Raw genomic sequence first — 16,141 nt, 5'->3', positions numbered from 1 at the left:
GTTTAACCGGGGTTTTATTACCAGGCAGGGTAACAAAAGCACTCAGAGGTCACCAGGGAACTTTAATCAGCACCGAGGGTCACTGGATAGCAGGCTAGGCGGGAGGAGGGCAGGGCCCAGGGCATGCAAATAAATAAATAGATGTATTGAAACCACCTCCATTCCTCCGAATGATCTCCTCATTCCCTTCCCTTCTCCATACACATTATAGAGATCTCTGCTCTTTACAATCAGACGTTCAAATAGCCCTAATTTCCCCAGCAGAAACTCCAAGAGCTCCTGCAAATTTAGCTGAGAAGTTTATCCACAAGGTTTGGTTGTTGTTTTTTTTTTTGTTTTAAATCCCTCACTGCTGGAGATGAAAGTTCAGTCTGCTGGACTGCTCTTGGGCTAGATATCAGATATCCCTAACCCCGGAGAGAGAAAGCGTCCCACCAGCTTCTCTCCCGTGCAGGAAAGAAAAAAAAAAAAAACCTCCCATAATCAGAGTCTGGGCAGACAAATTGGCACCACTGTTTTCGTCTTCCCCCCCCCCCCCCCCCCCCCCCTTTCTGGAAGAGGACTAACCCTTCGGAGCAGTCACAACTCACAAATATTTGTGGGTATTATATTGCAAGAGGGAAAAAAAATCCAAAGGAAGGTAACTGTTAAAAGCTTAGTCCCTCTCCCATGGAAAGCAGCTTTATGCACGTCTATAAATCTCCTTTGTAAGTGGTCATTAAAATTGCATCTTGTTTAATTTTTTTTTTTAATCTCGTTTAAACACTTTTTCTCATCTTGCAAACGAATGATGTCATTGGCAGGCCCAGTAATGAACTGAAAAAAAGTCAACTTTCTAATGTTTTGGGGGCTCTCTCAAAAAGCAAACACTTCAATACCAGTCTGCTAATCCAGCCAAATACTTAAGCATGTGCTTAACAACCAACTTGTATTTAAGTGCCTTGCTCCCACGGGGACATCTGTCCACACTCATCTTCATGCACAAATAATGTGCTTAAAGTGAGAAGCACGTTTAAACTGTTGCAGGATGGGAGTCCCTGGGCCTGGCTGCTGAGCTGTTGAACTACTCATTGCACGGGCAACGCAACACGACGGAGACCCCACAGCAACTGCACATGGGTGCCCTGACCTGTTCACTGAGGGTCACCGGTCGTCCTTCTCCTGCAATCTTGAAACTGATGTCCTCAGGTTTTCCGCATTGCTGCTTGCTTTCTAAAAGTCAAGCCCACCTCTTCTTTTTGCCCGCTGTTCAAAGGACAAGGCTTTCTCCAGATGCCACAAAGCATGATCATCACCAACCTGCCACAAAGCATGATCATCACTAACCTGCCTGGCCCTTTGCTTCACAGATATGCCCTAGACACCCAAAATGCCATTTGGATGAAAGGCTCCTTGCCAGATACTTCTGTTGTTTGGTTTGGGTGTGTGGCTGGGGTTTTTAGGTTTGGGTTTTGGGGTTGGTTTTTTTTTTTTTTTTGGAAGCTGTTTTAATGAAGTGGAAGCAAAACCAAATAGCAGGCTGTGCAAATGGGGAAAAATAAATGCAAAACTTGAAAATGAATAATTGGCATGGTTTTAATTAAAAAGCGGTTAACTGTTTCGGGGTGAAGAGCATGGGTTTGGGTTGACACTGTCTGAACCCTGGAAAGAGCACGTTAAGCTGTTCACCATGCTGCGGGTTAAGAAAATGGGAAATAAATACATCCCAGCCACTTGGAAAACTAAACCATCTTTAGGGCTCAGCTGTAAACTTTCTTCAGCAATTTATTAGAGTTCCAGAAAACACTTGTTGAGTAGCCTTGGCCTGTAATAAATATCAGTCCTTGTTTGTTTGTTTTTGTAATGGGAACAAAACCACATCTTTTTCTTTCTAAAGTGGATAATTTAATTACATGGCAAGAAACACATTCATTGTCCAGAATACCCAGAGAAGATTGCCACGAAACTTGCAGTTCAGTGGAGAGAAGAGGGGACCAAAGCCAGCTGATACCCAGAATTGGTTTCAGGGAAGATTTCCTTGTTGGCATGTCCACTTATGCTAGAGATGACGGTAGCACTGAGATCGTCATTACAAACAGGAGGCGGAGACGGGTGCCTCTGCGTAAGGCAATTCTCACTCCAAAGGACGTGGAGCATCAGAGGGGCAAGGCAGACGTGAACGAAAGGGAACGAGGGACAGTGAAGGGAAGGGACTTGTCTGGGCCACACAGCAGGTCCAAGGTAGCAGGGGGAGCTGAGCTCCAGCCCTCCATTCTCATCCTGCTGTGTGTGCTCATGGATTTGTCGTAATTTCCTCCAGAAAATGCAAACCCCAGGTTTCTGCTTGCGCTGCCAGCAAGAAGTCTGTCACACCCATGTGTCAGCCCTGCTCCGGGAGCCCTGCTCAGCTGCTTGCTGACACATTCCGTATGCCCGGCAGGAGCCTCGTTCAGACCAGTTCCAGTAAAATGGGTGTTGTTTGAAGGCAGAAAACCACCTCTGTCCTGCATCTCACATCTGATCTCATCCTCTCTCTCAAACCTAGCTCCAGTCCAAAAATATCAATGTTTTCTTCTAGAGGCTGAAATTCTTCAACATTTCTTGCTCTGCAGGCCATCACACCTTCTGTGGGGACTTGTCCTGGTCTCAGTGGTAGGAGGCAGATAGCAGTGATGACCACAAGTATGTCTGGAGGCGATACCCTATGAGAACAGGGAGTGCTTGTGAGCATCCATCCCCTTCTGTGCTCCAGTTTTTGGGAGCCTCCCTTGCAGAAAAAGAAACAGGAGTTGATCCTTTAAAATCAGTTCTTGGTGGGTTTGGCTCACCCACCCTCTCTGCAGGTAGCCTGGATCTGGGTTTAATACTAGAAAAGTCTCTGAGCTGAAATAGCTGAAGGGGGTTACTATCCAGATAAGCAATTACCCAGTGCGCTTTCCCAGGGACAGCCCAGCAATTATGGTCAGCAATAAAGAAATCTGACGGTTGTCAAAACACAGACCCTCATTCCTCCAAGCTCTTCTTGAGGGGCACGATTAGTGTGTTGATGTGATTAAAGCCACGTTCGGCTCTGCGATAGGAGAGCCAGATGCACCCAGATAACTGCTCCGAAGCCAGCCGCTCGAAAGCAAGGCGTTGGTTACCTGATTTGTAGCCAATCAAGTAGAAATCAGCCATTCCTGTCCACATAGCTACATCATGCCGTTAAACAGCCAAACCCTCTTCTCTTACATGTCTTTGAGGGAGATGAAATCCATATGGCCCAGAGAGTGAGCGCAGGCTAGGGATAGAAGGAAGGACAAAACCAGCATTTCTTCAGGACAGAAGACAATGGAAATGTTTCCACTGATTCCAATAGGTTCTGAATCAGCGGCTGCAACCAATTTTCCTCCTAAATGGACTTCCATATGTCCAAAAAAGTCTCGCAAGCACTGGAATTTGTTACAGAACAAACCTGTACTTTATTACTCTGCTCACCAACTCTGAGTGTTTCTCCCTTTAAATTCGTTGGTCAGCCATTTCTGGGCTTTGGAGTTCACTTTCGAGAAATGCATTCACTTCTAAAGCAAACATTTTCCATGAAACAGAGAAAAATCTCCCCCCTCTGCCCCAGACTTCACTTCGCTCTGCTGTGAACTTGTGTCTTTAACTTCATCAGAAAAATAAGTGGCTTTATGTGCAGAGGAAAGCACGGGGAGGAAATCAAGTTCACCAGACCTGAAACCTTCTCTACTTTACAGATAGCCTCTGAAACGCAGATATTTGGGCAAAAGCCTAGCAAAGCTGATTTTTACCAGAAACTTTCCATTTTCCATTTCTCTAAAAACAGAAGAGATTTTATTTTGCCCTCTTTCTGATGGGCATCTTTAAACTGAAGATTTTTCTATTTCCTTTTTTCATTAAATTGAAGCAAAAATTGGCAGAAGTGGACTTTTTCATTTTCATCAAAAACTGTTTTGTAAGGAAAGAGAGTCACTTTCCTGCCCACGATACCCGTGCTACGTACTACATTTAAAGTGATTAGGAATCTATGTACCATTTTCAATAGCGGTTTAGGCACTACAAGGGACATTTGCATGACCAGCTTCATATCTATATTCCAGTACTATCAGTAAAGGTTAAGCAGTTAAATACCTTTTATCTTGTCCTGAAGTGTCAATGAAAGCCAGGCTTTCTACAAGGTCTTGAAAATACGGCTTATGTTTGATTAAGTTCCTAAAACCTAATAGAATTTTTAGAGCTTACTCCTAATGCTATACTGAAATGGGCATAAACATTATATTTTTCAAATTCATCTATCTGAGCAAAAATATTTTCTAATTCCTTGCAAGAATAAAAACACAGGAAGAAAGTTTCAAAGCAACTCCCCCAAGGAACATCCCTAAGGCCCCATTTAATTCCCAATTTTAAGAATTTTCTAAGCTTCCAGAGTATTTTTTAGTTGATGTTAACTTTAGTTTACGGGTGTTGTTTCAAAATGAAATCTCAAAACATTTCACTAGAAAACAAAGCCAAAATGCTTGGATTTCTTTTTCTTTCTTCGCCAGAACAGTTCGTTGAGATGATGTGAATTCACGAACATTTTCAAGCAACCTAAAGCACAATTTTTGGCAAATAAATAATTTGCCTAAAAAAAGAAGTAATTGTCCCGTTCTAAGAATAAGGATAAAATCCATCCGTGATTTTAAGTGCTCAGACTGAACAATGATGGAGTATTTGCCCTGACAATAGAAAAAGAGAAATAAATTTTGCTTATTACTTTACATATATATTTATACATATCTGAAATTTATATACACGCGCACACACACACGGCTCTTTCCGTCCAACATGAATGTTTTCAACACAGAAAAAGTAAAGAGAAGAGATTTAGTGCTGATTAGAACAAAAGTCGCACTGTACCTTACAGATTTCAGCATGTCTCATTAAAACCGGGCTTGAAATATACATATCCTTTAATAAATAAAGCTTAAGGTACATAAACACTGCAGCGGATATAAATTATTTTAACCAAAGTATGTAGGGAAAAAAAAATTACTGGAACACCATGATCCAGGGCATTTTACAGTAAATTGGACTTCATCAGCGGTTTTGCATTTTTATTTGATTTTGGAGTTCCTCCACTAAAGCTGTAAGTTTTGTAGAGTTTATTTCACACCTTGTAATTTAAAACGTTACACTCCATCGAAATTCCTCTCAAAAAAAGGACCCGAGTAATTAATGTCTTTGGGCTCAACGTTCATTATATCCCACTAGTGTGAAAATTCATAAAAATAAGACATGGGATTAGGAGCTTAACAGCCTCACACATTTGCAGAGCTGCTGCATTGGCAAATATTTCTCTGCCCTTTTAGAGCAGAGCACTCTCCTGGCTGCTCTCATTTGTTTCGTTGGATCATCCGAGTCACTAGAAAGTGCCTGAAAAGAAACCTCATGTCTCGTGCTCACACTTTTTCTTGGAAGCAGATAAGTAAAAGGGGTTTGGACCATTTCTTCCCATGCTCTTCTATTTTCTTCATTTGGTGGCAGGATGTGCTTTAACTCCTCATGGAGACAATGGGAATTTTGGCCACTTGCAGCAAGGAGACTCCAGATGCCCTTGGAAAGGAAGCAGGACCTGGGTTTTGATTACTGAGAGCTGAATCGCTTCCTTTATGAAAACGCCCTGGGTTCTCCTCCCTGGTTCCAAGGAGGTGGAACAGCTCCGGGTTGAATCAGAGACTCCGTTTTGCCCTCGGCGGATTCACAGATACAGCGGGTGAATTTGTGCAGTGAACAGTAACTTTGACCAGAGTTTAATTTTGGAGGGACATAAACCATTCACAAAGTTGGGCTGAATTTGACAAGCACCTTTTGCCAAAAAAACAAACAAAACCAACAAGCCTAATACAGGAGGCTCTTTTTAAAACTTCAAAACATTTCATTCCAAAGTGTTTTCAAAGCAAAGAGGTTGACTTCATGTAGGTGTTTCTGAAATGAGCCTTTTGGAGGTTTTATTGAAAAACCTGACTTTAGAAAAAAATTTAAATTAAACTGTAAAATGGAACATTGTGTTTCAGATCAAACACCGTGTCCTAGGTTGACTCAATATTTCTGGTTTATTTTATCTTTTTTTTTTTTTCTTTTTTTTTCCTTTTTTAAAGACTGTCTTGGTTCAAAACAAACAGAATTGCTTCATTCCCTGGTCCCTTCCCCCAGGTACCTGAATTTGACCACAGTACAAAGCATCCTTTATTCACCCAGGTCGCCATCATTCACCCCAGGACATGGCTGGCCAGAAACCCTAAGGAGTAGATCAGGACAGCTCTCCCTGCAGCTCTGGCTACTCTATTTCCTTCTAAACCAAGAAATTCCTATTGTGCTGAAGTCCCTTCCGGATCCGAGTCACTCATCAAGGCCCCCTCTGTAGCCAACGGTGAGAAATTCTAATGCGAGATCCTTAGGACAAGCCATACTCTGAACAACATGCCGCTTGATTTTAGAGGGAACCAAGCTGTCCAGTTTGGACTTGGAGATACCTTAAGTGAGGGGATGTGAAGTCCACAACAGATCTACTCTTGGGCAGGAAGCATCACTGGAAATTGCTGTTTTCATTAGTGCACGTGGCTATGGAAAGGAAAACCTTTGTCCAAGATAGATCAGCTATTGCATCCGCCCTGGAAATTAATTTTGTCAGCAGCAGCTGGGAAAAGTGCATCAGCATTCAAGTACTTTGCTGCCTTCTGATGTTTAAGGTCACATCCGCATTACCCTTCTGCCAAGCACTTTTTGGCTATAAGACGGTGCACTATCACCAATCCAAGGAAGGGCTTTTCAGAAAGTTCTCCAAAGAAGAGCACACCGGAAAAAAGGCTCATTTTATTTTACTCTGCACATTTTTAAGCAATACAATTAATATAACTGTTTTAGCATCCTAAATGAGGTTTACACATTTTACCCCATGGACAGTGCTTCTAACTGAATGCAGTTAGCACTCTTTAAAAAAAATAAAGTTACACATCTTCTTTGAGCTTAATGAAAGAAGCTCCTACTTCCAAGCTTGATCTGGAAGCTGTGTTGCGGCCTCCCTTTGCTCTCCAGCTCTAGAGAGCTGTTTTGCGCTCAGAGCAAACCACCTTTGCAGCAAAAGGGCATGGGGATTCTAAGGAAACATCAGGGCTTCTCAGATGGGTGAAAACTGGGAGATCTCTCAGAAAAGTTATTCTTTAATTTGATCAAAAAATCTGTCATCACGTACTCTGGCTGGTGAAGAGGCGATAAAATCATTCAGCTTTGGGACATGGAGCGGTTCTCTCAAATTTAAATCAGATGGAAAGAGAGACAACTTGTTTTCAAAAGTAGTTAGGCTCTTAGCAAGGATTATGACTCTTATCATTTTCTTGTAGTTGCAGATTGAGCGTGTTTCAGAGTCTGAATATAGCACTAAACAACCACCATACTTTCTTTTATGAACTTACCTTGCATCATAGCTCTGTGCCCTCATGAGGACAACCACCACAAAACCTAGTGCCGTTGTCCATGCGAGCATGCAGTGATCCAGTGCTTTGCTTGCTCTGAGGATATCTACATGAGCTGACGCACAAGCATGAAGATGAGTCACAGATGGCTCGATTAGTGTTGGAAACTCAGTGCAGATCTGAGCAAGTTTTGGATGCTTCCCACCATGCATACTTCACTCCCTGTCTCACTGCAGAGCCTGCTGTGCAAATGCTTTAAAGGGTAACACAGAGAAAGGGCTGTGCCTTGGGAAGAGGAAAAACCATTCTCCTCAAACACAGTTAAGGGGGCAAGAAGACCCAGGTTTAAACTGCAGCAGTGGAGTTTCCAGTTAGACCTTGGGGTAAACTTCTACTGCTGAGAGACAGATGCTCCATCACTGCAGGGTGCAGAAACTATTGGACAATTATCTGTCAGGACAGACAGGGTGGACTTGGTTGCGGCTATGAGTTAGAGGACATCTTGAGATCCTTTCCAGTTCTGTCATTCCAGAACAGGAGGTCACCCTACCTGCACCTTAATCTTGCTTGGAAGGTGCACCCTGAAAAGACATAGTCTACGGGTCAAGTCCACACACAGCAGCTATTGAAGTACCAATCTAAGAAATAACACTAATACAACCTTTCAGCAAGAGCAGAGCTTACATTTCTTCAGGGAAACATCCCCATGAGCATCACATACCTGCACAGTTAAGTAGTACCGAGACAGAAAGTCTTGTTTCAGGGTACCCAGGACTGGATTAAAACTGCTGTGACCAGATGCAGCAAAACACTGATGCAGTGTATACCACTCTGCCTAGTCAAATTTATCCTCTGAATTGTTATGGGGTAACTTTAGTCCAACAGAATTCATGCCAGATGGGGTATCATATGTCTTCCTGCAGCCAATGTAAAACATGAAGCCAATATAAACACTATATAGCATGTTCTAGCTAATTCGACACAAAGCAACAGTGTGCACACACCTGATCTGGATCATATTTGTCCTGCCAGGTGATTTTGCAATACACAGACTGAGTGTTAATGATATGGAATCCTAGCCCCATCTATTGCCCTGGCAAGCCCTCATCTAGTGTTTCCTGCTTAAAAACCCCCTCACGTCAGTTCAAGCTCACGTGTAGCATTCAGAGATACTAAAACCATCCTGACAAGTTATTCATGATGAGTTTCGCCACTCTCAAGCAATCAGGCCTACAAACAGAGCCTGTAGGGAAAGGGATTTATGCCTCTTAGTAGAGATGCAAGAAAGAACATTGATGTTCAGCACCACTACAGAAAACCACACAGCAGAAGATTCCCAGCCATCGACTCTGAGCAGCCCTTGATCTGCTCTTGGCAATAGAGCCCACTCACCATCAACTGTCCAGGCTAGTGGAGCTGTAATTTGAGGCAGGTCCCCACTAACCTGAGGCTCCACATCATATAGCACACAAATCCAGCACACCTTCTGTGCCCAAGGCTAGGCCCTAGCAGGGCTTTCTCCCATCTTCGGCTGTAGACATCACACATGCTCTTCATGTCCCATCAGCTCTACTGACCACCTTGCAGTGATCTCCTCAGCTGGGGCTCAACATGCAGGATGTACCGAAGCACTCTTGTCCTCCAAATATATGCTCCTGTGTCCTCTGAGGGCACCTTCCCCTTCAGCTGGGGTCAGGGTCAACTCCTGGTACCTGCATTGCCACAGGCAAACCTGCTGCCTGCTTGTAACCCAGCTAGGATAGCAGTGTTGGATTCACCTCCACTTCAGAATGGATGCCACAGCTGACCTTAAACACCCCAACAAGCCTGGCATGCAGATGAAGCCAGGGCCATTTCCCCTTCCTCTCCAGCCCATATCTCCAACCCTACAGGACAATTGTCCTTGGCCTTCACACACCTCTCTGCTGTGCCCCAATTCTCCAGAGCCTAAAGCTCTGGGCTTAACACTAGAGACTGTCACCATGCCTCTTGGCCTTGAGATCAAGATCTAGAGATGCCACAGCCCCACCTCCTGAAGGCAGTGCAATTATCAGGTAAGGGCTTGACTGACTAAGTTTATACAGCAGGAAAGTGGCAGTGGCATGCTAACCCCACCTTACACAGAAACACATCCCAAATGCACAGTCACGAGTGCCTAGGCCTTGCACAAAAAAACAAGCGGCCTCTCATTTCAGGGTTAGCTGGTCATTTCTACCACAGAAACTCCTGTGGCAGCACCTGCAAGTGTTTAAAATTCTAAAGCTTTCTTGTATTTGTTGTATCTGCCTTCTGTTTTGTTGAGCCTTTATATTAGATGATGCTGAGTTTTCAAGCTTTTCTCCATAGGGATGAGGCCACCAGGTGACCCACAGTGTGGACAGCCAGCCAAAACTCTGTGGAGATGGGATGTAAGCAGATAGGACGTGGGGAGAAAGTCTGAGAAGGAAGAGGGAAGATCTGGCTGTGAGAGGTTTAAAATGACCCTGAGAAAATCTCTAAATTCAGAGTTTGGTAATACTGAAGGGGTGGAGAAGAAGGAAAATTTTAGAGAAGAGGAGGAGGACTTCCCAGCCTTACTTTATGTTACTGACAGCAAGGCTGTGTCTTAACAGACCACCTACCCCCTCTGAGCATGGAGTGGCCTCTGTGGCTCCAGCAGACACGCTGGAGGATTGTGCGGCAGGTTTCCATCTGGGCTTTGCCAATGCCTGTCTCAGTACTGATTATAAGAAGCAACCCCACTATCCAGAAAACAAGAAGGCACAAATTTAGCAGAGGAGACTGGGGAGGTATTGTCAGCGAATCTCTTTTAAGGACATAGCCCTGATGGGATGTTTAACATCTTTTCTTTCTGATATCTACCATAGCTGGGAAAAGCAAACAGAAGAAACCCAAAGAAACATCAGCTGTTCTTCAGGTCCAAAGCAGAAGCAGGAATCTTCAAGGCCAAGCAGGACTGGGAAACAAAAGCTCTGAGTTGAATTAGTCATGTACCAGTCGGTCCTGGAAGAGAAGCCAAATTTCTACCTTGCACGGATTCCCTGTGCTCTGGTGTGCAGCTGAGCCCCTGCCGTCCACAGGGTGGATGTTTTAGTGCCTGGCTCTTTTTAACTGGCACATGTTAAGAGCTTTGAATTAACAGGTGCATAAAAACTGTCAAAAAACACTTAGCTCTCAAGACAGTCTGTCGGTTGTATTAAAAATATGGTTTTATGTAACCACATTCTCTCAACACTTGCTGGGTATTACGGCATGGGAAAGTCACTCGCCCTTTCCAAATGAAAGCAGTGATGTTTAAACTCTCCCGCAGAAAAAGAAAAAAAGAAAGAAAATGAGAAAGGCTACAGTTCCTCTGATCTTGCCAGGGAATTGCTCCTGTTTTCCACACTAAAGGTAGATTTCTTCCAGCAAAATAGGACCAGCTAAAGCTCCAGACTAGAGGCAAGCACCCCAGCAGGTCAAAAGGCCAGTGTCTTGCAGCCTTACTGAGCTGGAAATAAGGGATTTTTGACAACTGAATGGGAAGATGTCTCGCTTCCTGACTGAGGAGGTGGTACTTGTAAGCGTGGTCTGTGATTAAAAAAATTCAGAGTTTAGCAGAGGCTTAAAGCTAGGAAAAAAGCTATTTGAGCACATATTTCAGAAAAGGTTTAGAAATGGGTTTATTTCTCATTCCCTCCTCAGTCATGAGTCCCGAACATCTGGGATTCCAGAAACAAAAGCATCAGGTTTCCAGAGTGGAGAGAGTTGTAAGACACAGGTCCAGGAGAATTTTTAAAACTCTCGAAAGCATTTCTGAAATCAGTTCCCTTTTAAATATGTGGCAAATACATTAAAGTGGGCTTTGGATTAAAGTTTTACTGCCTCTTGATAAAAGCCATTCGCACCTTTGATGTGTTTGTGGATGGCAGCCATCCCAAATGCCTTCCCCAGGCCTCGCCCCCATCAGGAAGTCTCCCTCTGGCTCTCTCCAGGAATGCCCAGATGGGTTATCATCTGCCACCTCTCCAGAGATGACCAACTCAAAACAGCCACCTCTGGGGTCGCAGACATAGTAGGTAAAAGCAAAGATTTCTGAGTGCAAGCGTTTAGGGTGTAATGGTGAACATCGATAACCCCAAAGCCTGTGAGAAGTGGGAAGACCAGCAGGGACCTGGGCTTCTGAAACTGGCTGTGAGTTTAATCCTATTAATTCCATGAATCAAAGCACTTCCAGTACCACCCTGTGCTCACCCATCTTCTGCTCAGCCTGATGGCTCTGAGGAGCCCTGGTTATTTGCCTAGCCTGGAGGACAGATGGGTCCATGAAGTTTCTCAGCAGCTGCTAGAAGGAGGAAGGGAAACTGGTTGAAGGACAGAAGGAGAAAACTTATTGGTGACTTGGGAGGGTTTGAGTAATGAATGACTCCAGTGTTGTGGTCAGCTGGGGCAGAGGAGATGGACTAGGCCTTGAAAAGCAAAACGTGATTCCCCCCCTTTGAAAAGCAGATCTAGCTTTATGGATGTCAAAGCCAAAAGGGAGCATCATGCGTGTACAAGTGCAACTGCCAGGCCACGGAAAGTATTTTCTGATAGCTTCTCAGGTTCTGCCAGTGAGAGCATCACCCCCAAGAGACTCACAGAGGGACCGTCACTGACAATACCAGATATGCTGAGCAAGTCCAGGAGCAGGAGCCTGCCTGCTTGGCAGCGCTGTTTTCCTGCAGAACTGGTTAATGTCAATGAGACTGATGAACACTCCACAGTAGTTAGGGGATACAGTGGGATGTCATGGTGAAAAGTCCATCACTAAATATTTTGATTTGAGGAACGCAGAAAAGAAAACAATTGGTATTTTAGCAGACAGGGGAAAAAAAAGATCTGGAAGCAGGACGAAAATCCTGCAGAGAACCAGGCATGACTTTTTAAAACAGCTGCAAGATGTTCTTCTTGGAGGACCAGAGAAGCATGTTAGAAAAATACTGGAATGGACCTGGGTCTTTATGAGCACATCCTCACGCCAAACAGTATTATCTTCTCTGCCATGAAGCTAACCACCAAAATGTGGGACCAGCTGCAGCTCACATGATAGCGAAGCCAGAGACACAACCTCTAGGACACCATCAGCACTCCAGACAATGAAATATGCACAATCAGCAACAAGAGTCATCACCTAAACAGCTACAGAACTACTTAAAACATGATGCAGGGTTTTGGGTGATAGTCATAAACCTAATCCAGACCCAAATTGGGAAACTTTGAAGAAGATGATATCTGAATTGCATTAACTCTTCCTGGGGACAGAGCATCCGTCTACACTGGAACAGGAAAAGTGACTTGAGCCTGCAGAGACACAGCTGTTTCACTCTACCTAGCTCATGTTGCATAGTGGGTATACTCAGCACAGATTTCAGCACTGGCTCACAGCATGGGTCTCCAGTAAGTTTATAGAGTTTGTTGCCCAAACTAACAATCTGAGGGATAGCCAATTTGTGACTCTTCAGTCATATCATACACAGTCAACAAACACTTCTAGTGGGGCACCCTTGCTGGGCTGATGGCTTATGACCTCCTAAAGCTGTGGTAGTGCAAAAGGTTACCCTTCTACATGGAGAAAGGAAGGAAGGAAGATAACATGGCTTGCTGAGACACCATCTGCAGGATACTAAGCTCCATCCTTTAGTGAAGGGGTCACACCAACAGTCAGTTGCTCTAATCTGCTGCCTAGAAATGACTCCCAGGGCTCTCCATCCCTTCAGCACTCCTGGTGACACGGTGGTCCACAGCCATGTGGAGGCAATGGTCAAGAAGGTCAGATGCCCTTTAGCTACACGGTAGGTAGCCGAAGGGTTTGTATTTCTGTTGCTGCTGGACCTTATGACTGCGGTGCAGCTAGGGCCTCACTTGAAATCGATTGCTAGCAAGATGCCTTTATGACATTGCTAAGCTTGAAGTTCACGGAGTGACTCTGTCCTTTGTTCTACTAGATCCTTTACTGACTCTTTGAAGAAGGAAGCTGCGTATGGGAAATAACTCAATGGGGTCTCCTTCATGACATTTATGTACTAGTGCAGAAGCAACATCAGGTCAGCAGTTATGCATTTGGAGCTTCTCCTGTTGCCTGTCAGCAAGACCTTGACTGCTGCTGTTCCATTATCAACCCATTGTGGTATTTGTTTAAGAGTTCCCGAGCCACAGTGAGTTCAGAGCAATGCCTTCCCAACAAACAAGCAGACTGAGATCTTGGGCTTAATTTGGCCCTGTATCATCAGGTAACACCTGCAAACTGAACAAAGACCCATTACTGTGCACCGCAGAGAAAAGAAACGTCAGAGAGACATTTGGAGAGTCAGATTCAGCACTGATAACAAGAACATGAGAGGATCACACCAGATGATCATATGTTCAGATACATCACCAGCACTACCAACTGCTTCAGGGAAAAGCAAGAAACTGTGCATGGGGAAAGTTAAAGAGGCCCATCATTCAGGGATTTATTTATGACCCATGTTTCACTTTTATTACTCACAAAGCAATTAAGGTTGGTTTCAGTGTTTTTGTCTTACTCAGCTCCAACCCTTGGAACCAGACCCAGGAAGGGCCACAGCTTCTGTCCCTGCATGGTCTGGGTGAACAGTGACTCTGTTCCTTCATTCAGCTATCTTGCCACATCCTCCCCCATTCTGCAAAATGGAAGAGACTGAAGAGGTGTTCCTAGCAGTGCAGCTTTCACATTGGATCCTTTATATCCACTTCAGTGGCATCACAAGGCATAAAATGGGTTCTTCCAGCTCTTGGGGTTTCATTCTTTGCTGCAAGGAACTTCCTTCTCTCACCGCCTGCTCAAATGGATCCCAGTGCTCCCCCAGAGGTCTGGGCTGAACTGGGCTTGCAGGGCAACCTTTCCCATCTCAATTATCCAGCAGCGTCCAGGAAACAGCACAGCCATTATATGGTGTAGCCCTGGAAAAGGGAGTCATGTGTTTGCTACCCAGCTCTAGAGTACAAACGGAGCTCCTGGCCCTACACACGCTTTGCAGTCCTAGATATCACACCGATTGACATCCCTGCTGCTGCTAGACTTTCTGCACTCATGCCACCACCCACCACTGCCTATTCAATAGGACACTGTTCCCATCCTCTGAAGGATGGTGTGGCATGGAGTGCTGAGACTGTCAGATCTCTGCCACACATGAGGGCTGCTTTTACTTACTGCGTAAGAGCAATTTCTCCTAGTTCTCACCTCTCACACACATGTGCCAGGTGTGAAAACCAGTTCAGACATTAAAACCCACTGCTCAACTCTAGCAGCGTGGAAAAATAAAATCACTGGCTGATCAGCCAAACAAGCAGGTGGGAGTGGTATGGACAGAGGCAGGAGAGACAAGGTACTAAACCTGCCCAGTGCTCCCAAGCGCCTCGTTATACTGATTTATGTTTAGCTAATTGAGAAAATGACTCTAACTACACAATCCAGGCCCTAATTCAGAAAGGCCAAAGCTTTTTAGTGTCTCTACCTGCATCTTAAAAGGCATGATTTAAACCCTGTAACTAACAGGCTGCCAAAGGCAAGGATTTGAAGGATCTGATGTCCTATCACGCCGATGGGGTGAGGCTTGGCTAACTTCTCTCGTTACTTGGTCCTTCCCCACTGACATACAGGTTTGCTGCTGGGACATAAATCAGGGGAAATGATGAAGGAAACCAGTCTCGTGCCCCATCAAAGGAGCCAACACTCGCTTTAATAGGACCATGCAGACAAGCCTAAATAGGGCACTTAACAAGCATGTGTTTTCTATAATACCAGCCCACATCTCTACACCGTTTGCATTGCCACTGGCAAAACCCTTTGTCCCTTGTGCACCACACCTGCTTATATCCACAGAATTAGAAGAGGGATCGTGATATAATACCAAAGTGTTGAACATACAATTTCTGGGTTGGATATGGCCTGCAGAAAAATTTTATCTAGCTCTCAGCAACTGCATGAACCCTTATACACAGCTATGGCAAGCTCAGGAGCGGAGCATAGAGACTCAAGACACTATGTCTACACAGAACCACGCAGAAGTACCAAACTCAGTCCAGGACTCACAAATGCTCAAAGATCCCACACAAGGGGCATCTGGTAAAGTACCAGGCCTCAGGCAGGGACAATCCATATCACAGGGATTTTGATCCAAGTTTGAACCTTGACAAAAGTGTGTTAGGAACAGAAAGTCTATAGATCCTACTGTCCTAAGCAGAAAATGCAGAATGGAGGAAATCCCAGCATGGGAGGCAATTCGATAGTGCTCTGCCTCTTTGGCTGCAGAACTTCCCCAGGATAGGGTAACTGGCCCATAAGCAATCCTTTCTAGCATGTTCTTAATACAGCTAGTCAGGAAACACAGTACCCCCAACCACTAGGCCAGTTGCTACTTTTCACTCTTACTAGTTTTTCCTCATTCAGTTTAGGCTCAAAGGGAAGACTCCACTGCATTGCAGAAGATATTAGGAAGAAGAATGGCTAACAGAGAACTTGAGTCTCTCCCCAGACAGCTACCCTAAGCTGAAACCTCTTGAGCGCCCAACTTCATCTGGCTGGATATACAATCAGATTGGGGATTGTCCAAGTGTTTTACACCACACACTAGACATCCATGGGAACCCCAGGCTGAGCCATGACCATCTGTGCTCATTTAAACATTTCTTGACAGAGGAGGGAGTGTTAATCCTGACATCCT

Source organism: Accipiter gentilis, chromosome 8, assembly GCF_929443795.1.
Source record: "Accipiter gentilis chromosome 8, bAccGen1.1, whole genome shotgun sequence".
In the NCBI taxonomy this organism is placed as follows: domain Eukaryota; kingdom Metazoa; phylum Chordata; class Aves; order Accipitriformes; family Accipitridae; genus Astur; species Astur gentilis.
Note: the sequence above shows the minus strand (reverse complement) of the source record.